The following is a 26744-nucleotide window of genomic DNA, read 5'->3' on the forward strand; positions in this document are numbered from 1 at the left end:
TCAAACAAATCAGTTGCCTTCCTCTACACAAAAGAGAAACAAGCTGAGAAAGAAATTATGGTAATGACACCCTTCATATTAGACCCAAACAATATAAAGTACCTTGGTATGACTTTAACCAAGCAAGTAAAAGATATGTACAATAAGAACTTCAAGACTCTGAGGAAAGAAATTGGAGAAGACCTCAGAAGATGGAAAGATCTCCCACGCTCATGGATTGGCAGGATTAATATAGTAAAAATGGCCATTTTACCAAAAGTGATCTACAGATTCAATGCAATCCCCATCAAAATACCAATCCAATTCTTCAAAGAGTTAGACAGAACAATTTGCAAATTCATCTGGAATAACAAAAAACCCAGTATAGCTAAAACTATCCTCAAAAATAAAAGGACTTCAGGGGGAATCACTATCCCTGAACTCAAGCAATATTACAGAGCAATAGTGATAAAAACTGCATGGTATTAGTACAGAGACAGACAGATAGACCAATGGAACAGAATTGAAGACCCAGAAATGAACCCACACACCTATGGTCACTTGATTTTTGACAAAGGAGCCAAAACCATTCAGTGGAAAAAGATAGCATTTTCAGCAAATGGTGCTGGTTCAACTGGAGGTCAACATGTAGAAGAATGCAAATCGATCCATGCTTAACACCCTGTACAAAGCTTAAGTCCAAGTGGATCATGGACCTCCACATCAAACCAGATGCACTCAAAGTAATAGAAGAAAAACTAGGGCAGCATCTCGAACACATGGGCACTAGAAAAAAATTTCCTGAACAAAACATCAATGGCTTACGCTCTAAGATCAAGAATCGACAAATGGGATCTTATAAAACTGCAAAGCTTCTGTAAGGCAAAGGACACTGTGGTTAGGACAAAATGGCAACCAACAGATTGGGAAAAGATCTTTACCAATCCTACAACAGACAGAGGGCTTGTATGCAAAATATACAAAGAACTGAAGAAGTTAGACCACAGTGAGACAAATAACCCTATTAAAAAATGGGGTTCAGAACTAAACAAAGAATTCACAGCTGAGGAATGCCGAATGGCTGAGAAACACCTAAAGAAATGTTCAACATCTTTAGTCATAAGGGAAATGCAAATCAAAACAACCCTGAGATTTCACCTCACACCAGTGAGAATGGCTAAGATCAAAAACTCAGGTGACAACAAATGCTGGCGAGGATGTGGAGAAAGAGGAACACTCCTTTATTGTTGGTGGGATTGCAGACTGGTAAAACCATTCTGGAAATCAGTCTAGAGGTTCCTTAGAAAATTGGACATTGAACTACCTGTGGATCCAGCTATACCTCTCTTAGGCATATACCCACAAGATGCCCCAACATATAAAAAAGACACGTGCTCCACTATGTTCATCGCAGCCTTATTTATAATAGCCAGAAGCTGGAAAGAACCCAGATGCCCTTCAACAGAGGAATGGATACAGAAAATGTGGTACATCTACACAATGGAATATTACTCAACTATCAAAAACAATGACTTTATGAAATTCGTAGGCAAATGTTCTGAACTGGAAAATATCATCCTGAGTGAGGTAACCCAATCACAGAAAAACACACATGGTATGCACTCGTTGATAAGTGGCTATTAGCCCAAATGCTTGAATTACTCTAGATGCCTAAAACACATGAAACTCCAGATGGATGATCAAAATGTGAATGCTTCACTCCTTCTTTAAAAGGGGAACAAGAATACCCTTGGCAGGGAATAGAGAGGCAAAGTTTAAAACAGAGACAGAAGGAACACCCATTCAGAGCCTGCCCCACATGTGGCCCATACATATACAGCCACCCAATTAGATAAGATGGATGAAGCAAAGAAGTGCAGACCGACAGGAGCCGCATGTAGATCTCTCCTGAGAGACACAGCCAGAATACAGCAAATACAGAGGCGAATGCCAGCAGCAAACCATTGAACTGGGAATAGGCCCCCCCTTGAAGGAATCAGAGAAAGAACTGAAAGAGCTTGATGGGGCTCGAGCCCCCTTATGAACAACAATGCCAACTAACCAGAGCTTCCAGGGACTAAGCCACTACCTAAAGACTATACATGGACTGACCCTGGACTCTGACCTCATAGGTAGCAATGAATATCCTAGTAAGATCACCAGTGGAAGGGGAAGCCCTTGGTCCTGCTAAGACTGAACCCCCAGTGAACTAGATTGTTGGGGGGAGGGCAGCAATGGGGGGAGGGTGGGTAGGGGAACACCCATAAAGAAGGGGTGGGGGAGGGATTAGGGGGATGTTTGCCCGGAAACCGGGAAAGGGAATAACATTCGAAATGTAAATAAGAAATACTCACATTAATAAAAAAAAGGGGGGGGGGATGAACTAAAATGCACAATACCATGGGCATTCACTGATGGTGACATTCCAAGACAGTCTGCTGCTTTTCAATTCACTTTAACATGGGCTGAATGGATGATGCTGTACAGTAAAGATAAATAAAGTTATACCCCACACACGTGTGTGTCATTAATTGGTGAGGTTGCAAGGATGGAGAGATGAACCTTTTAAAAGACAGGACTTAAGTCTCTGAGAGCATGGAGATCTGTGTGTTTGACTGATTATAAAAGTTATATGTTTTCCTGAGTCTACCCATTTGTCCAGGTAAAATTATTCCACCTATTGCATAAATGGTGGTGCTGGATATCAAGATGCTCCTCAATCATACCCATTATTCCTCATTTCTTGGAAGCTGCCTTGTTTGTCTGCCATTGCTTTATGACTATGCAGAGCACACATTTTGATGTATATATTTATAGCATGCCCATAGTTATTACTCAAACACTGCAAGGCTAATATTTTTGTTTGTTTTGAACATCAAACTACTTTGACAGAATTAGTATTTCAGAATACAGCCTTGATATAAATTTTCCCTCCTTTAATCTACATCCTAAGAGAAAGGTGACTGACTTGACTTAAGACTGGTATGAGAGCAATAGCATCTGTTGTACAGTATTCATGAGAATAAAAAATATATCATGCTCAGAGCTTTAAATTGAAAACTAATGGGATATTTACTTACAGTGTTTTCTGATGTTTCTTTCATTGTTTATATAGCAGTGTGATTGCCAAGCCATGTCTTAAAAGTTTATACTTTTTTGTGAAATTCACTTAAACTCAATTTCACAGTTGAACTGAAGCTTCAGTAGGAACTACTGGCAAAGTTGTTCATATAAAACTTCTGTGAATAATAGTTTTGTGGGTTTTTTGGGGGGGATGAATCTGTTTTACTTTATCAATGCAATCATCTGTATATTTCCTCCTCTGGAGCTTTCAGATGATAAGCAGAAAGAAATTTCATTCTGACAGAATAAAAGAAACAAGAAGGGCCTGTTGGTAAACTCGAGAGCAGATGGTGGCTCTCATGAACAGGAAGCCACCAAAACAAAAAAATCATAAAAATACTTCCCTTCAACCTTCCTTTCATAATGGATGGGAATAGTTGCAACACACATGCACACACACGCATGCACACACACATACACACATATACACACACACAAACACACACATACACACGCACATGCACACACACATACACACATACACACACACACACTCACATGCACATAAACACAGATAGACACCCATACATATGCACACACAGACAAACATGCCCGTGTACAGATTGACACAGAGACACACACACGCACATGTGCAGACAGACAGACAGACACACACATATACCACATACATATAGACACATGACTGTGGGTACACAAGGAAGCAATTCTATGCACAGCAAATCACTGAATCCTATAAGAAGGCTAATATAAAGATTGTCTCCCTCAACTCTTTATAAAGCATAAAAATGACTTATGAAGATTTCCTTCTGTAAGTTTTCTCTTCACCCCACTGACTTCCACTTTCCGTTGCAACCCAAAAGCCTTTTAAGTCTCAGACAATTCCACAGCTCTTCTTGCTTTTGTTTAAGTGCTATTGGGATTATATATACAAAATGTCATCAGCTTTTGTGAAGATGTCCTCAAATTTTCTGTGTTCTCATCCAATAGTTTTTCTTTCCCAACTTGGGTTTTGTACTTAGTCTTTGACTTTGAGATGGTTTTCACATGACGTTTTATACACATATCATCCTGGCATTTTGATATCCAGTTTTTACCATACTATTCAGCGAAGGGGAAGCTTCTCTACAGTGCGCTCTTATGACATTTATGTGGACTTATTTGTATGGCTTATTCTGGTCACTTGGTCAATATGTCAGCCTTTGTGTCATTTCCCTGCTGTTTTGGTTAATATTACTCTTCAGCACATTTTTAAATCAACTACTATGATATTAATCTGGCAATTTTGTTGTTGTTTTATTAATTATGTGAAGAATGCTATTAACATTTTCTGGGGATAGCACCAAACTTCTAAGCATCTATAAAATATTAATATCTGGACTAGATATAGAAGTCAAAAAGATCTTAACAGAAATAAGGACTCTATTTACAATCAATAGATTTTTTCTTTTTCTCTCTCAGAAGTCATACAAATTATAAACAAATATGAGAAAATGATCAATATCATGGGATATTAGAAAAGTTCACATAAAAACTACAGTAAGATGTCATTCTATCCCAGTTAGAATAGTTATCAGAGCCACCTAGAATAGTCATCCTGGTGAGTGGATGGGATGAGTGCAACTCATACACACCATCATTACGAAAGCTATACAGAGGTGCCTTAAGCAGCTAAGCCCACCTCTGTCCCATGACCCAGCTCTATCCTATCAGATCCACTCCCGACTCTATGTCCTCCCAAATGAAAATAGCAGAGGAAATATATAACTGCCCTGCATGTTCATGCTAATATCCATTATTTTCAATTGTTCAGACGTGGAATCAAATATGAAAATAAGGAAATATTATTTATATTTATATAAATATGATATCCGTGTGTGTGTGTGTGTGTGTGTGTGTGTGTGTGTGTGTGTGTGGTGTGTGTGTAATTCAACCACTAAGAGTAAGGAGTGTAACTGAGAGCAATGGTAATAGCTTGCAATATTTGTTTGGGGGGTGTCTATGGGATCCTGCTGATGAACAGCTCAAAAAGAGGTAGTCCATCCTTGAAACTGGCCTTTTTATTTGTTAGACTATCATGTCTGGGAGAGACCTTGTCAGTCCATTATAGAGTAACCCCTTTTAAATATGTATGTGTATGCATTTCAGACAGATTTTGCAGTAGTAGGCTAGTATATGTCATTTATTGGTATTTGTTCCTCCCCCTACCTCTTCTGTTACCCTCCTATCTCATTCAACCTTTCCACTTCTATCATTCTGCTTTCCCCTCCATGTCTCCTGTGTTCTGCCCTGATCTTTTGAAATCTCACATACTACACGGCCTCTCCTTAGTGTTCTAACTTCATGGAGTTCTTCAGTTTAAAAACACATATAGGACGCTTCAAATCTAGCATCAAGAAGCATCAAAGGATGTTTGCCTTTCTGGGTCTGGGTTACCTCGGTATACTTTTCCTCAGTCTAATCCATTTACTTACAAACTTCATTTTTCTTCACAGCTGCATAATACTCCATTCTGTATATGCACACATGCTTATCATCCATGCATCAGTCACGAACAGTTTGAATGTTTTCATTTTTTGGCAATTGTGTATAAAGAAAGCAGCAATAAACATGGAAGGGTTTTCTCTATAGTAAAGTCAAGAGTCCTTTAAGGGTATATTCAGGAATGATATTACTGAACAATTTGGTGGATCTATTTCTAACTTTTGGAGGTTAATTCCACAGTGATTTACTTAGTGTCTGCACCAGTTTGCATTTTCGGTTGTACTGGATAAGAATTCTCTTTCCTCACGTCCACACCAGCATTTGTTCTCACTCGGTATGTGAAGATACTACATATCTGACTCACAAAACACGGAGAGATTAAGTTTTTAATGACCTGGAAGCTTCATCCCTACTAGTGGGCTTTTGTTGTTCTGGAAGGTTCTATGCACACTGAAGAAGGAAGGAAGTACTCACTAGTCTCACACACCCCACCCCACCCCAGCTGCAATCATGGCCAAACCTGCACGAGACGCCCACTGTGCTGTGAATGTTGTGGAAGTAACCAACCACTTTTTGATTGTTTTTAGAATCTGCTCCACAAGATAAAGCTCATGCCTGGTTCTGTTAACTGGACCAAAAGCCAGTGAGTGATAAGGCCTTAAGAGAGAACCTAATACTATCATTCTGCTAAATGAACCTAATTTTTTTTACCATTATTATTTTTATTAACTTGAGTATTTCTTATTTACATTTCGAGTGTTATTCCCTTTCCCGGTTTACGGGCCAACATCCTTCCCCCTAGACCCTCCCCCTCCCCTTCTTTATGGGTGTTCCCCTCCCCATCCTCCCCCCATTGCCACCCTCCCCCCAACAATCACGAATGAACCTAATTTTTAAAGCTCCCCCTAAATTTATATCCATAGATTAATGCTCTTTCAACCCTGATCAGTGAAGCTTCTCCTTTCATTATTTAGAAGTTAATACAGAGACCCACAACTTCTCAGTGTCTACAGAATGAGATACAGGAAGTAATAACCTTTTAATGGAGCATGAATACAATAGTCTTCTCCTTAAAACTCTGGGTCATCATAAGGGAGGTGTGGAAAGATTGTAAAAGCCAGAAACAGAAGGTGTCTCATACATGGATTTACAGCATGTATGACTGCATGCATTCACCTTCAGAGGATGAAGACAGCACACATTTCAGTTTTGACAGAAGAGAGACTTGTGAAGTTCTAGCCATAACTGAGGTGCTGTTGGCAATTGATGACTGCTAGGAGAAGGAAAAAATTTTTCTCCAGGGAGGCAGTCCCTGAAAGGCCACCCATTGTCCAGTACATGGTCTTATACCAGTGTGTATACAAAATCACAAAGAATATTTAGTGGGTTTAGAAAGAAAACAGAGGGGGTGGGGGGAGGACAGGGATGGAGAGAGGGGGAGGGGGAAGAAGGGAGGGAAGGAGAAAGAATGAGAGAGGGAACAAGAGAGTGTGAATCTTGGAGAGAAAAGTGCTGAGGCTATGGGAGGCAAAGAAGGAAGGAAATAAGAATTTATTTGAACAAAATGCTTTAAATACACATGTGAAATTCTCACAGAAATGAAAAGGAATGAAATCCTGAATGAAATTTGCAGCAAAGTGGATGGAAAAAGTACGATTTCATGTTGGATAAAGTTGCTCAGGTACACAAGCTTAATAGCACATTCAGTTTCATATAGAAGATTAAAAATGTCAGCTTTGATGTAAAATTGGATTTACTAGGTTGGAGAGTGACAATGTAGATAAAGAGAATGAAAGTTAGAGAAGAAACAATTTGTTTGATAACTATACCACAGCTTATTACATATTCTATGATGAAGGTCTACAGGAGATCTGCTGAAAGTCTTCAAGTGTGAAGACACAGTAAGGAGAGGAAGCGGCAAATTATTCTGACCTGATCCCTGAGTACCGTACACTTGTGTCACAGTGCCACGTTCTGTTTATTTAATATATCAGTAAGTGTGTTAGTAAAAGCAGCTTTGCTAATCCCTGCAGTGTTGAAAATATCAAGAAAATCTCTAGCCACAAAGTGACTTTATCACATAAAGAGGATCTCTGCCTGAAATACTGGATTGAGGTGTTAATTTCCTAACAACACATAAAATAGATAGTAGGGCAGAAATAATGCTCTAGGTACTGATTAACAAAGCAAACCAAGTCTTTGTCCTCCTGTGCCTTAGAAAAAGTTGACTTTGGACACAAGACTGTGGAGCACCTTAATGACAAAGCTGTAAGGAAAGAAACAGAAATTCTTTTTGATTAGCTGTGCATGAGAGAATGGATTTGTTATCCTTTTTCTGAAGCTGAAAGTGCCTGATATGATGAGATCTGTCAAGCGTCTCGGGGCAAATGAATACACTGTAGACTGTGAGCCTATCATAAATAAAGATGAAGAGCAGATAGTTTCTCTATAGTCATTTCAAAATGCAACTTTAATGATAAGAGAGAAATATCTTAAATTGAAAGTGGTGAGGATCAATCGAATTTGCTTTAGTCCAAGATTTTAAGGGAAATAGATGGAGCTGGCCAGAGATGCTCACACACCTGCCGTTGATGAAAGTGCACCTTGGGCTATGTGAACATCTGATCTGGACTGTCTACAAAGAGGCTGCCTAGGAGAAGGATATGAGGCCACGAGGGAATTCCAGTCCTCTCTAGAGGAATGAAGCACATCTTCTCTACATAATATGCTTCTTGAATTAAATAGTGGAGCAGATTCGTGACATGAGTGAGAGCCACACTGCACTCGGGGATCAGCCCTGCTTCTTCAGATCCTAAAGACAATTCAATTTGTTCCAAGCTTCATGATGCTCCTTCTCTCTCAAGGTTCTGATTTCTCTTTCATTGCTCATCCCACATGAGCACTTGCTAAGCCATGGTTTTCCATAGCTCTTTGGCATTGTACTAACGTGTATTCAGTTTTCCTAATTGCTTCTTTCTCTTCCTCTGAAGTCACCAGTTTAATTTGGCTGAACTTTCCATCTTCCCAACAAAGTAAAAGTCTCCCTTGGAGCTATTTTTTCTCCTGCTTTTAAAATCACAATGCACGATTCTCCAGGATGCTATCATTTACATATGTTAATATTCAGAGGCCCATCTTTGAGGCTCCCACAGTCTGACTTTATATTCTTGACTGAGAAAGGAAGATGGTCATTATTCTCTATCTATGTATTTCCTTCAGATTTACTTTGTGGCCCTAAATAATTCATATGCTTCTCTGTTCTTTGCACAGGTTCAGCTCAGCCTCCCTGGCCTCTCACTTGGACACAGAGCATTGAATTCCCTTATGTTTATTCCTTTCTAAGATTTCAAAGTCACTTCAAGTCCTTAATGTCTCAGTCTTACTCTATTATTTCATTTTCTTCAGTGTATGTGAAGATGGCTTCAATGCTTGACTGCATGATCCCGTCATACTTCATGGTTTACATTCTCTCTACATAACATTTTTCCCAGCAAATCTTTCTTTAGATTGCCCAACGATTGTTATAATTGTCTCTGCAGACTCTATCTATATGCAGAGTCATTATCAGAATCTACCATAATTAAAATCATCACGGATGTTGTGCTCTGAATCCAACAATTTTACAAGAGGGGATTTCTTCAAGAAAAAAAATATATATTGTATCAGATACCTAGTTCTTCTTTGGCCTTCTCATAGAAAGTCAGACTACACACACACACACACACACACACACACACACACACACACACGTATATGACAATCTTAAACAATTTCCTTTTACCTATCCAATTATCTAACTGCTCACATGGCCTGGTTTTTTAATATGTGGAGAAAATATTATTCAGTTTATGATTAATTTTGGTACATTTAAAATATTTAGGATTTAAAAAGGAATTCTAGAACTATATTGCATGAATATAGTGCTGGTATTTTAATCATTAACATTAATGGAATCTCTTACATGGAAGTTCCTGCACAAAAAAACATAACAAATGCCGAGAATAAACCATATTGTCTATAAGCTCAAATTCATGTTTGTTAATTTGTAAGGTTATTATTAGAGACCTGAACATCCACTGAAAGCCACAAAATAAGCTTTCTATGAGAAGCTTGTAAAATTGGTCAAAGGAAATCCCATAAGGCCAAGGAAGAATTAACTATCTGACACGTAACTTCCTGCCAGCTAGGGATAGGTCCCTAAAATGATGGAATCTGGGTCATTGTCTAGTCAGACAGTCCTGAAGGCTTTAGGGCAGCTCTGCTCCCTTCCTTCACTTCCATTATCCCAAACACTTGCAGATGTGCATAGCCAGAGAACACTGAAAACTATAGCACCTTTTCTATTACCAGTCAAACTGGAGGACAAAGTTGACTGAACCAAAGCAGGAGGACACGTGGTGCCCATCCCAGATCTGCTATTCGCAACTTCTGTCATCGTAATTAAGTTAGAATTCATGGTGGCATTTCCTGAAGCTTCCAAAAGAAACATTTTTTGGGTTTGTTTTCCCCTCTTTCTACAGAATGAGTCTAAGGAACTAATAAGATAATGAATAACTCCAGAGTACTTGGCAAATTCCAAAGTGGTGACCATTCTCTGTATCCTTGGTAACCACCATTGTCCACAGGCTTCTGTCCCCCCTGATCCCATCCATCTTCTTCGAGGACCTGAAGGAGCTGGCATTGTGAAGTCTTGTTGCTTTGTCTTTTTCCTTCCTTCCTTCCCTCTGATCCCCTTTGATTCTACTCCCACAGTGTCTTCCATGCAGGTAGCCCCTCCACCGTGTGGTTTTACCTACCACAGCCATTGCTTTTACAGATCACAGACCCCCTTCCTCAAGGGTCATCAGCCTTGTTTTCTTGATGCTAGTTTCTGATTTAACTCATTATCCAAAGTGTTTAGACTCATTTTTTTAATCAATAGAGACTTTTGGTCAGCAACATAAAGACTCCTTGGGCTGACAGCCAAAGTGTTCTACTGTTTACCACAATTAACCAGTCCCATTCTGTAAAGTATAAGACAGTTCCAATAGCCAGGCTCTAACTTTGTATTACTGACATTCAGCTCTCCCGTGCCCATGCAGATTTCCACTTACCAGGGGAGCCTGTGCTCACCTATAATGTACAAACACTCTACTGTCACTCTTCAGTCCTACTTCAAATCTTCTGGGCCATAACCTCTTCTAAGCCTCTATCTCATTTCAAGAGCTTTATCCCCTCTTCTTTTCCTTCTACTTTCTTTTCTCATTACTCATTTGGATTTCATATATCAACTCCTCTCCAAGTATCAGCTTAACATTTCTAAAGACAATTTACCACCTCCTGCATGTTTTGAAGGTTAAGGGTAAAGGAGTAATACAAAAATAAATGCTGTGGCTGAAGGTCTCTCCTGAGCCGAATGGCAAGCAGTTTTCCAGGAAGGCAGTTGTCTCAAGATTTCACTGCATTTAAAAACACTGAACTCACATAGTTTTGGATTCAAGCTCCTAGACCTCCCTACATAGTCTTTTCCTGTAGGATGCTACTTTGCTGGCTTCTGCATCAATGAAGTAGTCCAGGTTAAATATGCAATGAGCCATCAAGATGAAGCTATCATTAAAAATGATGTCTCATGTTTTCAACAGCTGTTTTTACGGAGCAATCTTAATGTGATGGGGAGAGACATAAAGAGAATCTGGGCCCTAAGATTAATAGACTTGAGATCACAGAAGTGGCTAACACATTTACAATAATGGCTAAGTCACTATTTTATCACTGGACCACCTATCAATATAACACCCAAGGGTCTCTTCTTCCTAGATACCATGTAATTATTATTTATAATAATTATAGCATCTGGCAACATTATTAGAATTAATTGATGTCTCATGAAAGTTATTTTATAGGGACGCTTGTCTGTCATAATCAAGGTTCTGAGTTACTTGTGGTTGAAATCCCAAACACTGTTCTATGTTACACACCTATAAACTTTAAAACACAGCATAAACATATCATTGCTAGTCAGGTGTGTTGTTAATGATATTTGGGTGGTATTAAATTCAGTGAGGTACCATTCTACATATTAGCTAAAGAAACATATTCTATTAACTTACTTAAAGAAGTTGAATATGTTTTTTTATTTTTATGAAGAATTATAATTTTTATCAGGAAAAATACTTGTACTTATATTCTCAGACAAAAATCACTTTTTTAATTAAACCACTTCCCTTTCTTGGTCACTATAAGGCAGGGTTTCTCAAACTCTAAGGTATAGGTAATGCTCTCATAGCTAATTGAAATTATTAATTAATATTTCAAAAGGAAATACATATTAAGTGCTTAGGAAAGTTTAATTACATATGAATCAAAGACTTTCAAGGTTGAAGATTCTAGGTTGAAAGACTTCTCAATTTTCTTCTCCATGTTTTCACTTTTATAAAGATTGGTTATTTTTGCTTTTTCTGATGAGGTTTTCATGTGACTGCATGTGTAAGCTCACTGTTTGCATGCCTGCTTACAACTAAGGCCAGGTGAGTATGGCAGATCCCCTGGATCTGTAAGCCACTCTGTGGGTGCTGGGGCCTGAACCCAGGTCTTCAACAGCAGCAGGTTCTCCTAAGAACTGAGACTTCTCTCTAGTACTCACACCTCCATTTTCTACCGGTTCTCCCCAATTTGACCCTGTGGCCTTCTGTTCTAACTGGTACTATGTATTCTATTTAGAACATGAATGGAAGTTACAGCCAAGAGGTTAGGACAGTTCAAAGGTGACGTTCATTGAAAGAAACTCTTTCACATATATGGATAGTTTAGGATAATATCAAAAGTATAATTCCATATTCCAATATGTCAATTAAATTATAATTACTAGGATGCTGGCAGAAGATCTACAGTGATCTCTGACATTCCTGTGTCATTTAAAGTTAACAAGGGATAGCTTAAAACACCAAGGAAAAGTGACCACGATAGGCTTAGCGTCAAGTGTGAGTTCATCTCAGAATCGAAGGACAGGAAGTAAGCAAATAGTGACCATAAACATAATAATGTTAACAACTCAGAGGATTGCAATATTTCTAAGATCAACGGGAAAATCTAGGCTTAATGTGCTTCGCTAAGTTTTCAATACGAGGATGTGATGTTCTTTCCTTGGACAGCAAATTGAGTGACTTAATGGTCTTTCAGTCATCCTTAACTATTTTTCTAATTAAAAGATGCATTATTACAAACCTCCGACTCATTTTCTAGTTACTATGTTTTCCAAAGAAAGTACAATACCCATTTCTCTGGAACCAATTACTAAATGAATACCATACTCTAAGATCAGTTCATTCATCCAGATGGATAGCTCTCATTTTTCTACTACTCAATTTCAATAGAATTGATATATTAATTTTATGATGGGTGATGATAATCCAGATGTCAGAATCTAGAATCATCTAGGAGAAAAACCTCTGGGCATGCCTGTGAAGGCTCTTCTAGATGGGTTAATTGAGGTGATAAGTCTCATCTTGAATATTTTGTGGGCATGGGAATCTTTACCGAGAGAGAGAGAGAGAGAGAGAGAGAGAGAGAGAGAGAGAGAGAGAGAGAGAGAGAGAGGTGTTAACATTCAATTTTCTGTTTCCTGTGGATAAATACTTGAGATGCCTCAAGTTCTTGATATAGGACTAAAGAACCCTTTAGCTGGACCAAAGACAACCACCTCTTTCCTTAAGTTGGTTTTGTTAGGTTCTTTATTAGACTAATTAGAAAGCAACTGATATGACTTATAGTATGATATATGCATGTTGTGGCTCCTGTGTCTTCCAGATACTTGTACTGCCAGCCAAGGAAAAGCTGTGGATCTATGTAAGAAATGCTGCTGAAATTATACATCTCAGAGAACTGTGTTTGGCAAACTTCTTGATGGATCAGATCAACCAACTTTGAAATTGTGCCCTCCAAAAGCAAGCAAGCAAGCAAGCAAACAAACAAGTTTATTTTGCATTAGTTGAGGAAAGAGTAGAATTACCTGAGATCTTGTTAAAGGGTTCTATTTTTACTATCTGTAAGGAGGCACTTCTAATTATTAAAATGTTGTGGAGAGAAAACATGACTTTTATGATACAGTTTTGCCCCTACTTAGTGTAGATTATGCTATTATGAAATTAACACTTAAGTAGAATTAAAAAGACAAACCTACAACACTTCAAAGTCAGATATAATTTGAAAAAACATGGTCCTTCTATAAAGGGTGACCTTAATATCAAATGGCAGGCTTCTGACTCCATATACATTACCCTATTCATTAAATCGCTAAAGCTAGACACATCATAAAGATGAAGGCTAGGCTTCTTCTCATTACCAATAACCTCCTGTAGAGTATTTGCAAACTTAAATTTCCATCAACTCATTTGATCTTTTCAAATTAAATTACTCTCCTTAAGTGAGCGAGATGAAAAGTGAGTTTTATTAAAATTAATGCTCTTTCTCACCTTTCAAATAGGAACTGCAATAATTTTCTTCCAGTTTTAAATACTTTCTGATAATGATCTTCTGTGTCAGCTTCATACACATTAAGCAGAATTCCTTTGATTAATATTGAGACAGGGTTTGAAATGAGCCAAATTTGCTTCAAGACCTTGGAGAAATGTCTAGAATATATTATTAGCCTTTGAATGAGTTTTGTCTGAATAATTTATAGTCTATCATACTTTGTGTGTTTCTATGAGATATCCTTACTCAAAACATTTTAGTTAGAAATATTTCATGAGTTTATTTAAATATCCTTGCTTAGTGTGGGAACTCTATAAAGACTGTCACGATTTCATTTTGGTTCTGATTTCGTGGAACTCTCAAACACCATCCTCTATGCTCAGCGCAGTAGAGAGGGAACCGCAATGCTGTTACATTAAAGTCAGAGACACAAGACTTGGACAAGAATCTTCCACTCAGTTCCAACAACAGACATACACAGAAGAGTTGTGAGAGTTTACTTACAAGACCACAGTCCTGATACAATTTGACATTCTTGGCCAAGCTTGCCAGGAAATGACAGCTAGCTCCTTACTGGGGATAAGCCTAGCCATACTTCCACAATGATCCCAATAAAACTGAACTAATCTGTTTGGATGATTCAGAAAGGAAGAAAATGGTTGTAATTGCTCTTCTAATTTCCAAATCTGCAAAAGATAGCTTCATGTAACAGGAAATGGCTGACTAAAAGCTGCCTTAAAAAGTTGGAAGTAACAGCAATCTGGAGTGTGTGTGTGTGTGTGTGTGTGTGTGTGTGTGTGTGTGTGTGTGTGTGTGTTAGCACATATCTTCAACCCCAACATTTGAGAAGTCGATAGAGGAAGATTAGGAGTTCAAAGTTCTCCTTTGCTACATAGAGAATTGTGGAACAGGCTTGGTTACCTAAGATTCAGTCTCAGAAATCTAAACAAAAAAATAGAGAGGCAACAGAGTCTAGGATTTATTAACACATATGATTTTAGTATGACAGGAAAAATAAGATTATTTTAATGTGTTTATGTGCTTCCACATAAACATAGTAGAGTCTAGAATTAAATATCCAGGAATCCAGGAATAGAATCCCATAAAATAATTAAGTTAGTGGTCTTCTTATCAGGGAAAATCCAATTCTGAAAGGCATTTAAAGCTAAAAACAAATAAATAAAAAAACTCGACAAAGTAATGCATATAAAGTAGCACAGTGCATAGAAAAGGTTATTTCCTGTTGCAACAAAACAAAAGCTATAAAGTAATTTATAATCTTGAAGAGGTAGAATTTTAGCAGCAATAATTGCTTCTCATGAAAAATAAGGTGTTCTTGCAAAGCTCAATGGTTGAAGATTACTGTGAGTTTATGAGCTTCTGTAGTTTTAGAGGCCCTCAAAAATGCTTCCTAAGGAAACTTAAAAATCACACAAAAGACGCTTTTCTTTTAAAGTATGAATATGCATGAATATCTGGCATGAAACATACCAGCTTCCATATATGTTAAAGATTCAAGACCCCCACCTTTTTTGTTACCCAGAGTTTACAATTGTCAAGATCTTTCTACCCTTCAATCTGAAAACAAATGTACTTCTGAAGCCCCTGAAGCCAGCAGGTAGGGGGTTTGTTTCAGTTGTTTTGTATAAATAGTCACTTATCAAGCAGAATACTTAGCAACCTTCATTCATTGGCTTCCTGGCTATTTTTTCAAAAGGAAAAAATTTCTCTCTCTTTCTCTCTCTCTCTCTCTCTCTTTCTCTCTCTCTCTCTCTCTCTCTGTGTGTGTGTGTGTGTAATCAAGGAATCAAGGAAGTTAGTATGTAAAGGTAAGCAAAATAACTGGACAGTGGTCAAGCTTGGGGCTATCTAGTTATCAAGATACTTGTATGTGGTGAAGCTTCTGGCCTGTGTGTGGCTGCTCATTCTTTTAACAAGAAGAAGAGAGCAAACTTATTCTGCTTTTGATCAGAGGAATCAGACAATCCATATCAATGTGTAAGAGTACAACCAGGGTGACAGATTCCTGACTCCTTTTACTTTCTGCCCATCCACTTAGCACCATGAAGATCCCTGAAAAGACCAGTTCCTATGTTCCTTTGCCACTCCAACTCCCAGAGATGGTGGAGCAAAGATTAGTTTTGTAGATTTAAGATTCTCAAATGAACTCTTAGGGTCAGAAGAAAGGTGATATTGAGTGTAATTCTTCTTTAAATGTCCTATGCTATTCATGTTAGATGTTGGGATAATCAAGAAATACTCAGACAACTTCTTGGTTATGGAGGCATGGCTTATTTCAATTAGTGACTTTGAATATTACCCTTTACAACATGCTCATAATTCTAAATGCTAAAATAGGATACAAGATTTTGTGGTTAATTAGTGAAGACTCCTTCCTTCTATATACCTGTGATAGACAAAATATGAAAAGACTACCTTAACCCTAGAGGCTTCCATTCTCACATCACTGGAGGTGTAAGCAAGCTATCTCTCCTTTGTTCAGAGCATTTTCTAGCTATTAACTATACCATTTTGGATGAATTCCTTGACCAATAGTTTTAAACCACAGATAATCTGCTAATTCTGAGGGCATTACTGCTTGAGTTTACATTGTATTATCTTTGTTCCTCAACTCAGAACAGTTTAGAAATAGCACAGCATACTTGCTCAGTTTCAGAGACAGTTCTTAGAAATACATCTTTTCTTCCTCCTCCTCCTTCTCCTCCTCCTCTTCTTTTCCCATAGTTCATCATGCAATTTAAATTTCTTCAGAGCTCTTGATGGTTTCCTAACATATTTTAGGTTTAAACATTAAACTATGACACCTGTTTAAAGACCATAGTTTATTTTCCTTGCATATTTAAATTTCGTTTAAGAACATATTCTAAACTTTCCACTTTTGTATAAAAGTTGTTCAGTTATCTTTATAGTATGAGGCATCGATGTTTTATCTAACAGAGGACTTAAATTTACCAAAATGCAAATCTATTTGACAGGCATTGCTTGTAATAGCATGCAGTGGAGACATTAGTGAGGATACGCCTAGTGCTGGGTACTTGCTAATACTTTAAGCATAGCTCAAGAGATTAAGAACCATTTTTTGGAAGAGTGGGGAGAAAATTACTGACACTTGCTAAGACTTTAAGATAATCTGCTCATGTTTTCTTTATTATCATGTGTGAGATGATTATAACATATCACTAAGGATATGAAAGAATAAAATATTTTAATTGCTATAAGTATTGGAGCTATTAAATATAATTTGACATTGGGATTGTAATAAGTAAAGTTCTGGAAGCCATCAGTGCAATTTAAGTAAGGAGTAGAAGGGTATGATCAAGGTTTAAAAAATCTATTTATCTACATGAAGCCAAGAGATCAATTTTCCCTGTGCTCCATAATTGCTTTTATTATAAAATTTGAGTTAATAATACAGTAGAACATTTCTTAATAGTCAGACATTGCAAAGATATAATCAATCATTTTTAAAAATTAGGAAAGGCTTTCTTATTAGATAAATAAGCTTTCTTTTTAAAGTCTACCTAAGCTTTTTATCAAGAAAGGCAAATATCAAGTGCTTTCCAAAACGTCTCTTTTTCTCTTAGGATTGTAAAGTCTCTGCTTGCATTGCTACAGTGCTATTTGGATTAATGAATGCACATGAATTCAGTGCCCCTATGAACATTTAAAAACATAGAGCCCAGCCCCAACTGATCACTACAGACCCAATGTACATATTGTGGCTAGTGCAAAAATGACATACTGCTATACTTCCTAAGACACTTCATAACTGAGAGGTCAAGGCTGAGACCAGACACTTAAAGACTGAAAAAGGTCCCCATTCCTTGTTACTACAGTAGAACGGTGCTTCATTTTGAGAACACATCTGAGTATCTTTGGCTGAGCCATCATCCCATATTTAACAGCACCAAATTGACTGACAGCTGACTTCCCAGCACAGTATGAGATCATCTTCCACTAATGAGAGCTCCAAGCTTTAGGTAACTTATCTTTCTTTCAGCAGTCTTCATTGATAATTTGGGTAGGGGCTTAGTCACTGGAAGCTCTGGTTGCTTGGCATTGTTGTTCATAAGGGGTCTCGAGCCCCTTCAAGCTCTTCCAGTTCTTTCTCTGATTCCTTCAACGGGGGACCTATTCTCAGTTCAGTGGTTTGCTGCTGGCATTCGCCTCTGTATTTGCTGTATTCTGGCTATGTCTCTCAGGAGCGATCTACATCCGGCTCCTGTCGGTCTGCACTTCTTTGCTTCATCCATCTTGTCTAACTGGGTGGCTGTATATGTATGGGCCACATGTGGGGCAGGCTCTGAATGGGTGTTCCTTCTGTCTCTGTTTTAATCTTTGCCTCTCTCTTCCCTGCCAAGGGTACTCTTGTTCCCCTTTTAAAGAAGGAGTGAAGCATTCACATTTTGATCATCCGTCTTGTGTTTCATTTGCTCTAGGCATCTAGGGTAATTCAAGCATTTGGGCTAATAGCCACTTATCAATGAGTGCATACCATGTATGTCTTTCTGTGATTGGGTTAGCTCACTCAGGATGATGTTTTCCAGTTCCAACCATTTGCCTACGAATTTCATAAAGTCGTTGTTTTTGATAGCTGAGTAATATTCCATTGTGTAGATGTACCACATTTTCTGTATCCATTCCTCTGTTGAAGGGCATCTGGGTTCTTTCCAGCTTCTGGCTATTATAAATAAGGCTGCAATGAACATAGTGGAGCACGTGTCTTTTTTATATGTTGGGGCATCTTTTGGGTATATGCCCAAGAGAGGTATAGCTGGATCCTCAGGCAGTTCAATGTCCAATTTTCTGAGGATTCTCCAGACTGATTTCCAGAATGGTTGTACCAGTTTGCAATCCCACCAACAATGGAGGAGTGTTCCTCTTCCTCCACATCCTCGCCAGCATCTGTTGTCCCCTGAGTTTTTGATCTTAGCCATTCTCACTGGTGTGAGGTGAAATCTCAGGGTTGTTTTGATTTGCATTTCCCTTATGACTAAAGATGTTGAACATTTCTTTAGGTGTTTCTCAGCCATTCGGCATTCCTCAGCTGTGAATTCTTTGTTTAGCTCTGAACCCCATTTTTTAATAGGGTTATTTGTTTCCCTGCGGTCTAACTTCTTGAGTTCTTTGTATATTTTGGATATAAGGCCTCTATCTGTTGTAGGATTGGTAAAGATCTTTTCCCAATCTGTTGGTTGCCGTTTTGTCCTAACCACCGTGTCCTTTGCCTTACAGAAGCTTTGTAGTTTTATGAGATCCCATTTGTCGATTCTTGATCTTAGAGCATAAGCCATTGGTGTTTTGTTTAGGAAATTTTTTCCAGTGCCCATGTGTTCCAGATGCTTCCCTAGTTTTTCTTCTATTAGTTTGAGTGTGTCTGGTTTGATGTGGAGGTCCTTGATCCACTTGGACTTAAGCTTTGTACAGGGTGATAAGCATGGATCGATCTGCATTCTTCTACATGTTGACCTCCAGTTGAACCAGCACCATTTGCTGAAAATGCTATCTTTTTTCCATTTGATGGTTTTGGCTCCTTTGTCAAAAATCAAGTGACCATAGGTGTGTGGGTTCATTTCTGGGTCTTCAATTCTATTCCATTGGTCTATCTGTCTGTCTCTGTACCAATACCATGCAGTTTTTATCACTATTGCTCTGTAATACTGCTTGAGTTCAGGGATAGTGATTCCCCCTGAAGTCCTTTTATTGTTGAGGATAGCTTTAGCTATCCTGGGTTTTTTGTTATTCCAGATGAATTTGCAAATTGTTCTGTCTAACTCTTTGAAGAATTGGATTGGTATTTTGATGGGGATTGCACTGAATCTGTAGATTGCTTTTGGTAAACTATTTACATGGACTGACCCTGGACTCTGACCTCATAGGTAGCAATGCATATCCTAGTAAGAGCACCAGTGGAAGGGGAAGCCCTGGGTCCTGCTAAGACTGAACCCCCAGTGAACTAGACTGGTGGGGGGAGGGCGGAAATGGGGGGAGGGTTGGGAGGGGAACACCCATAAGGAAGGGGAGGGGGGAGGGGGATGTTTGCCCGGATACCGGGAAAGGGAATAACACTTGAAATGTATATAAGAAATACTCAAGTTAATAAAAAATATATATATATATATATAAAAAAAAACCATACCAGAAAAAAAAAGAGTTCAAAGCCAGCCTGGACCACAGTGAGACCTTATATAAAAAGTGTGGTTAGGGGCGGGGGCTCTTTTTCTCTTGGTGGCTATTCTTGGTCATCAACTTGGCTACATCTGGAATTAACTAAAACCAAGTGGCTGGGTGCACCTGTGAAGGGTTTTTCTCAATTAAATCATTTCAAGAAGGAAGACCCACCCTAAATCTGGATCTTTTTTGATGGAAAGAGTCACTTTTAATCTTGGCTACACATTCTGGTGGCAGCCTATCTGAAGGACATGGGAGGAGGAGGTTCTGTCTGCCCTTGCTCTCACTAGGCAGTCCACTGGCATTAGGGCCTACTTACTCTAGACTCCAGAGTCTTCGAGAGACTGGGTGAGAAATCCAGCCTTGTGAGCTGAATAATTAGTGGATTCTTGGACCTTCAACGAATAGACGGCTGTTACTGTACTAACCAGACTATAAGCCATTCTAATAAGTTCCCTTTATGTATGTATGGATGGATGGACGGACAGACAGATGAACAGATGGATGGGTTCATTCTTTAAGTTCTGTTCCTCTGAAGAGTTCTGGCTAACACACTTGCCCTTTACCTCCTATATTTGATTATTCTGACTTAGTTTTGTTTTGTTTTGAGTCAGATCTCACTATGTAGCCCTGGTTGGTATGGAAAAAAAAAAGTTAATTTGAGATTGAGTTGAAGACAGTGCTTCTCACATTATAAAATTGGAGGAATACAAATGCGGTCATAGTAATCATTTCCCACAGTAATGGCAGCAGCTTTTCAAATGTAAGAAAAATAGAATTTCATTCCCAGTTCTAGAAGCTTCATTTAGTGATGAGCAATGTTCAGGCGGGGCATTGTCTCCTGCATTGTTTGATGATTTCATTTAGATTGCTTTTTTATGTGTATATTATAGGAAGCTTTTACTGTACTAGGTTTCATATGATCCCTTGAACAGGCTGTCTGTCCATGTGTTCCCTCCGTAACCCCCCTTTCTTCCACCTTGATATAGTCTCCCATTCTCGCACCTCCACCACCCATCCATCCATAACTACCTATTCTATTTCCCATTCTTAATGCCATCCCTCCCTCCCCTAGTCCCGTACTCTCCTAATCTACAGATGGTAGTTTGCTTATCAATGATTTAACAGCTAACAGCCACATCTTATCAAGTTGTTGGCCAAAGGTGTCCCTTGGGAACCCCAAAACAACCCAGGATATTGCCAAGCCCATAGACTACTATCCATAAAGTAACAGTAAGGCCTCATTGCTGAAGGGAACACCTACACAACTCATTGAGTGTAGGGAAGTTGATCTGGTTGGCTAACTTGAACCTTCATCCTTACAGTCTGGTATTCATAATACTAGAAGGCATTCTGTGTGCTAGCTACTGAAGGAGAGAGCTAAAACCTAACCCAGCTATAAGCATTCGATCTACAAGTGTGACCTGCCCGCAAGTTATGCTGGTGCAATAGTGGCACAAAACTTCTGGAAGTAAGCAACTATTATCTGATTTGAGTTAAAGTCTATTCCTGGAGATAAATAGTCTATTCCTGTGCTATTTTGGTGCCCAAGATCCTGAGACTAGATACGACAGGAACCTAAGGAAAAACCAAATACTACTCTTCTGCTAAAGGAACATAACAATACAATGACTTCTAATGCCATTTTACAGCCCAGTGTCTTGCTTAGCCTTCATCAGAGAAACTTCATCCCATAGCAGATGGGAACAAACACAAAGACCCACAAGCAGACATTATGCAAAAAGTGAGAGAGCTTGGAACACAACCCCAAAGAATATTTCCATCAAATCCCTCCCCTCTGAATTCAGAGAATTCTGCCAAAGTGGGGGTAAAAAGAATCTAAGAGTAGTTGAATAGTTGCTTTTTCCTCTTGCTGTAATAAAATACTTCATCCAAAGGAGAAGGAGGAGGAAGAGGAGGAGGAGGAGGAGGAGGAGGAGGAGGAGGAGGAAGAGGAGGAGGAGGAGGAGGGAAGACAGAGACAGACACAGAGAGAGACAGAGAGAAAGACACCGAAAGACAGACAGAGACTCAGTTCGCTTTGTCCACCTTTTATAAGCAAGAATCCCTACTCAGGCAATGGTCTCTACCACAATTGAGATGGATCCCCAATTACACATCAATCAGTGTAATTGAGATAATCCCTGCAGGCATGTCCAGAGGTCCATCTTCTGTTACTCTAGAATCTGTTAGGTTAGTTTCAGAATCGTCCCAGCTTGGCTGTTCTTCTCCAAGTCTATCTGAGCCTTTGTTTATATTTACTCAGTACAGCCCTCAGATCTTGAATTCATGTCATCAAGTCATTTACCTCTTTGGTTTCCTTCTCTTGGAGAACATTAATGTATTTGAGCTGTTTGCACATATTTATAAACATTACTTTGAATTATTTTTCTGCAATTGCTTCTAAGTTGCCCTCATTTGGGGCCATTGTTGTGGGATTAGTCAACGGGGAGGAAATATGATGCCTTGGATTCACACATCAATTTTGTTACTGCACTGAAGCTTGAATATCTGGAGTTAGCTTGCTGGCTAGACTTTTGTTGTTGTTCTCCTCTCCTCTCCTCTCCTCTCCTCTCCTCTCCTCTCCTCTCCTCTCCTCTCCTCTCCTCTCCTCTTCATTATTTCCTTCTCTTAATTTCTTCTGTATTTTCTTTCCTTCCTCCTTTATCCTGTCTTCCCTCCATCTCTTCTTTCTCCTTCCTTCACTCTCTTTCTTTCTTTCTTTCTTTCTTTCTTTCTTTCTTTCTTTCTTTCTCCTTTCTTCCCTTTCCTTCCTTCCTTCCTTCCTTCCTTCCTTCCTTCCTTCCTTCCTTCCTTCTTTCAGTTAAAGCCACCTTCTTTCTCTAAGTAGAGGCATTTAAAATAAAGTTGAGTTGTTCATTTCCACTGTAGGACTGAAATTGACATCCCCAGACACTACCCCAATCTTCCCTGAAACTCCAGCTACCTTCTATACTAACTGTGACCGTGCATGAGACAATACACTTCTGGCCATTCCCACCTCCTCTGCCATTTGGAGTGGCATGTTCTGCACCTATGTACCCTACCACGGGTTATATATGGCACCCACCTGTACTTCACAGTCTCTGTCCCCTGTGGGGCACACAGGTAGTCCTGGGTGGCCTCCCCTCAACTGACTTCTGCCCTTTTCCCAACTCCTATAGCTTTATGACACCATCTTTCCATGTGTTTCCTTAATTAGCTTTAAGACCCTTGAGCCACTTCAGCAACCTGTTCTTAATTCAAAGTTTCAATTTTAAAACTAATAGCCATTTCATATAAATAACTTCAAAAATCAATTACAGGTCATTCATGTTTATTTCAAAGCACCGTAAATATATATAGCAAGAGAAATAAACTACTTAATATGGTCTGTCAGAACACTATTGTCTCTGTGAACATAGTGTTTAATCAAAGAAATTGAGTTAGGGACAGATCAAGTCACATTTTGTTTGCTTCCCAACTCTGGTCTTAAGAAATGAGTTACCTAGGGTGCACCAGTGCAGTTTCTTTGGAGCAGAGACTGGCTGACCCTACTGTGAAACATACTTGTCAGGGAGGATAATTGGGTCCTGAGAGGTAACTACCCATGTTGTGGTCCCATGCATACAGATGTGCATCACCTCGGAAACTGAATAGGCAGCATTTCATTCCACCCCAGTTGTAGATGTAAAAATTCCTCAGGTAATTCACATGTCTATGAAAATTGAAGAAGTGATGTTGCTTTGGATTCTTGATGCTTCTTTGTTTGGTGTTGATTTAAGCGGGGATCCTTGTGGAAGAGTTAGGGGAAGGATTGAAGGACTGAATGGGAGGACAACCACATAGGAAGACCAAAGGCGCCAACTAACCTGGGTACCTGGGAGCGCCCAGAGGCAAAGCCGACTAAAGAGCATATGTGGGTTGGTCTGAAGACCCCAGCTCGTATGCAGCAGGGGACTGCCTTGTCTGGCTTCAGCAGGGGAGGATGCACCCAATCCTGTAGAGATTTGATGCCCCAGGGAGGGGGAATGCCTGGAAGGGCACCCCCTCAGAGGGGATGAGGAGGGGAGAAAACTCTGCAAAGGGGGAACTGAGAGGTAGTAACACTTGGGATAGAATTTTAAGTTGACAGGAGAAAACAAATAGACCTGGAATGTTTGTGTGTGTGTGTGTGTGTGTGTGTGTGTGTGTGTGTGTGAGTGTGTGTGTGTGTGCGTGCATGTGTGTTGTGAACATGTTAGCGTATGCCTATACGTGTGCATGTTTATGTACATACGTTGATATTGATGTGCATTTGCATGTGTGCATGTATGTGTGTGTGTGCTTTCTTTTCTGTCATTGTCTCTATTATCCTTGCAGAATGTTACATTGGCGGGGACTGTTTTGTGACTTTTCTTATCCCTGCGAGCAAATATCTGAAACAAGTAAATTCCTTATAGGGCAAAGACTTACTTTGGTTTGAGTTCCATAGGATACGGTCCATCCTGGTGGGAAGGAATGGAAATTGAGGCAGTTCTGCCCTTGGCATTTTGAGCATACAGTGTAGCTAGCTCTGCTTATTGTGTTATAAAACAGAGAGCTTAGGCTGGTGGCCAGCCTGGCGATAGCCCTCAAATGTCTATTACCTGTCTCTACAGGCCTTGAATTTCAGGCCCAATATTTCCACAATTTCCCAGCAACACCATTAGTTGGGGACAAACATATAAAACACATTTCAGATTCAAACTATGATATCAGCTTAGAATGTACACACTTCTGGGACCTGGATAAAAAATATCAGATATTTCAAAATAGACAGAACATCAGATGACCTTTACATTATTTTTTTATACAGAGTTATACCTTGCAGGAACCAATGTCATTATATTGTAGTTAGAACTGAGTTTGAGGAATTCAAACACCAAGAGGGAACTTATGATTTCTGATGTGAGAGACCATTCCTGTTTTACCAGGCACAGGAAAACACAGACTTTGCTCTCTGTGCATAATGAATCGCACCGAACAAAAACAATTAGTGAAAATAACTCGGGGTCTATAGCAACTGACTGTGTGCAGAAAGTATGGGCAGGGAGAGGATACTGTATGACACACCAGGCAGGCAAACCCTTGATAAGTGCTACTGACATAGTAAAAACTCCATAGCTGCAGTGGTCACTGAATATTTATTTTTGGATTAGAAATATTTCACATATTGATTTTTCCCATTTTCTCTCTTATTTTTTTTCTAGAAAAAAATGGCAAGAGGCCACTGGAGCATTTAAAGATATATTTTCCAGATATATGTATCTCTCTCTCTCTCTCTTTCTCTCTCTCTCTCTCTCTCTCTCTCTCTCTCTCTGTGTGTGTGTGTGTGTGTGTGTGTGTGTGTGTGTAGTATGTGTGTGTGTAGCTATAAGGAACTAAGGACCTAAATTTCTTTATCTGGACTAAGAAGAAAAGCAAGGTGGGGGGCGGTGAGAGAGAGGTTTAGTGGATCTGGCCTGATTCCCCGATTCCTAAGTGACTGTTTCTAAGTTAAATTGTAAAAGGCTGGAGGTGTAGTCTGTGGTGTCTTCAAAGAAAATTACTCCCATGGCCTCACAGAAGGTGTGGCCTTGCTGGAATAGGTGTGCCCTTGTTGGAGGAAGTGTATTGCTGGAGATAGAGTTGGAGGTTTCAGATGCTCAAGCTTGGCCAAATGTGACTCACTGTCTCTTCCTGCTGTCTGTGGATGCAGATGTAAAACTCTCAGCTACCGTGTCTGCCTATGAGCCACCATGGCAATAATGTACTACTCCTCTGAACTGTAAGTCAACCCCAATCAAATATTTCCTTACTAGAGTTGCTGTGGTCATGGTGTCTTTACACAGAAATAGAAACTCTAAGACAAGGTCGCTTGTCATAAAAATGATAAAACTTGTGGTTCGTAATATCATAGCTAGATCTGTTCAGTCTGTTCAATCCTATGCACAAAGCAGAAAGAAAAATCTAGAACACATGGTAACAGAGATATTAACACGGTAAAAATGGTTTTACATTGTCATGTAAAATTTTTACTGAATACTTTTATGCTATTATAAGGTATTATGATAGCTATTTATACATAAAAATATATATGTAGGGAGACAGTGGAGTTCATTCATTGGCGCATATACTATGTAACACATACTGGCTTACCATTGATAATGGTAAAATGTAGACGGTTTCTGATGAGAATTTAGGAAATGAGGTTGAATTATGTTTAAGGAAGGTGAACAGGATAGGATTGCCCAGCTTTGGGAGTTAAAAGGTCATGAAGTAGTGCTTGGCAAACCTTCTGCACATTCCTGTAAGTGGCTCTGAATCCTTGAGCATGAGGGAAAGTCAACAGAGAGCAGTGTTGGGAAGAGCCACCAACAAAATTCTCTACACCGGGAAGCTTGGTAAGGTTAACGACCCTCTATAAAAAAATGTGCTGAATAATTGACTTTGATTTCATGATGAGGTTTATGATAGTTCAAAATAAAGACTTTATGGGACCTGTAATCCTTTTTCTAACAATAAATAATTAAAAAGGCTTTTCACAGTTTGAGGTCTCCCTCTTCCAAGATAAGAAT

General features: G+C 39.1%; 1 pseudogene; it reads left to right on the top strand.

Moving 5' to 3' along the window:
* LOC148006935 (ubiquitin-conjugating enzyme E2 N pseudogene) overlaps positions 1-26744 on the top strand; it is a 46968-nt pseudogene that overhangs the window by 9833 nt on the left and 10391 nt on the right.

Source organism: Rattus norvegicus, chromosome 1 (genome assembly GCF_021556685.1).
Source record: "Rattus norvegicus strain SHRSP/BbbUtx chromosome 1, alternate assembly SHRSP_T2T, whole genome shotgun sequence".
NCBI lineage: Eukaryota > Metazoa > Chordata > Mammalia > Rodentia > Muridae > Rattus > Rattus norvegicus.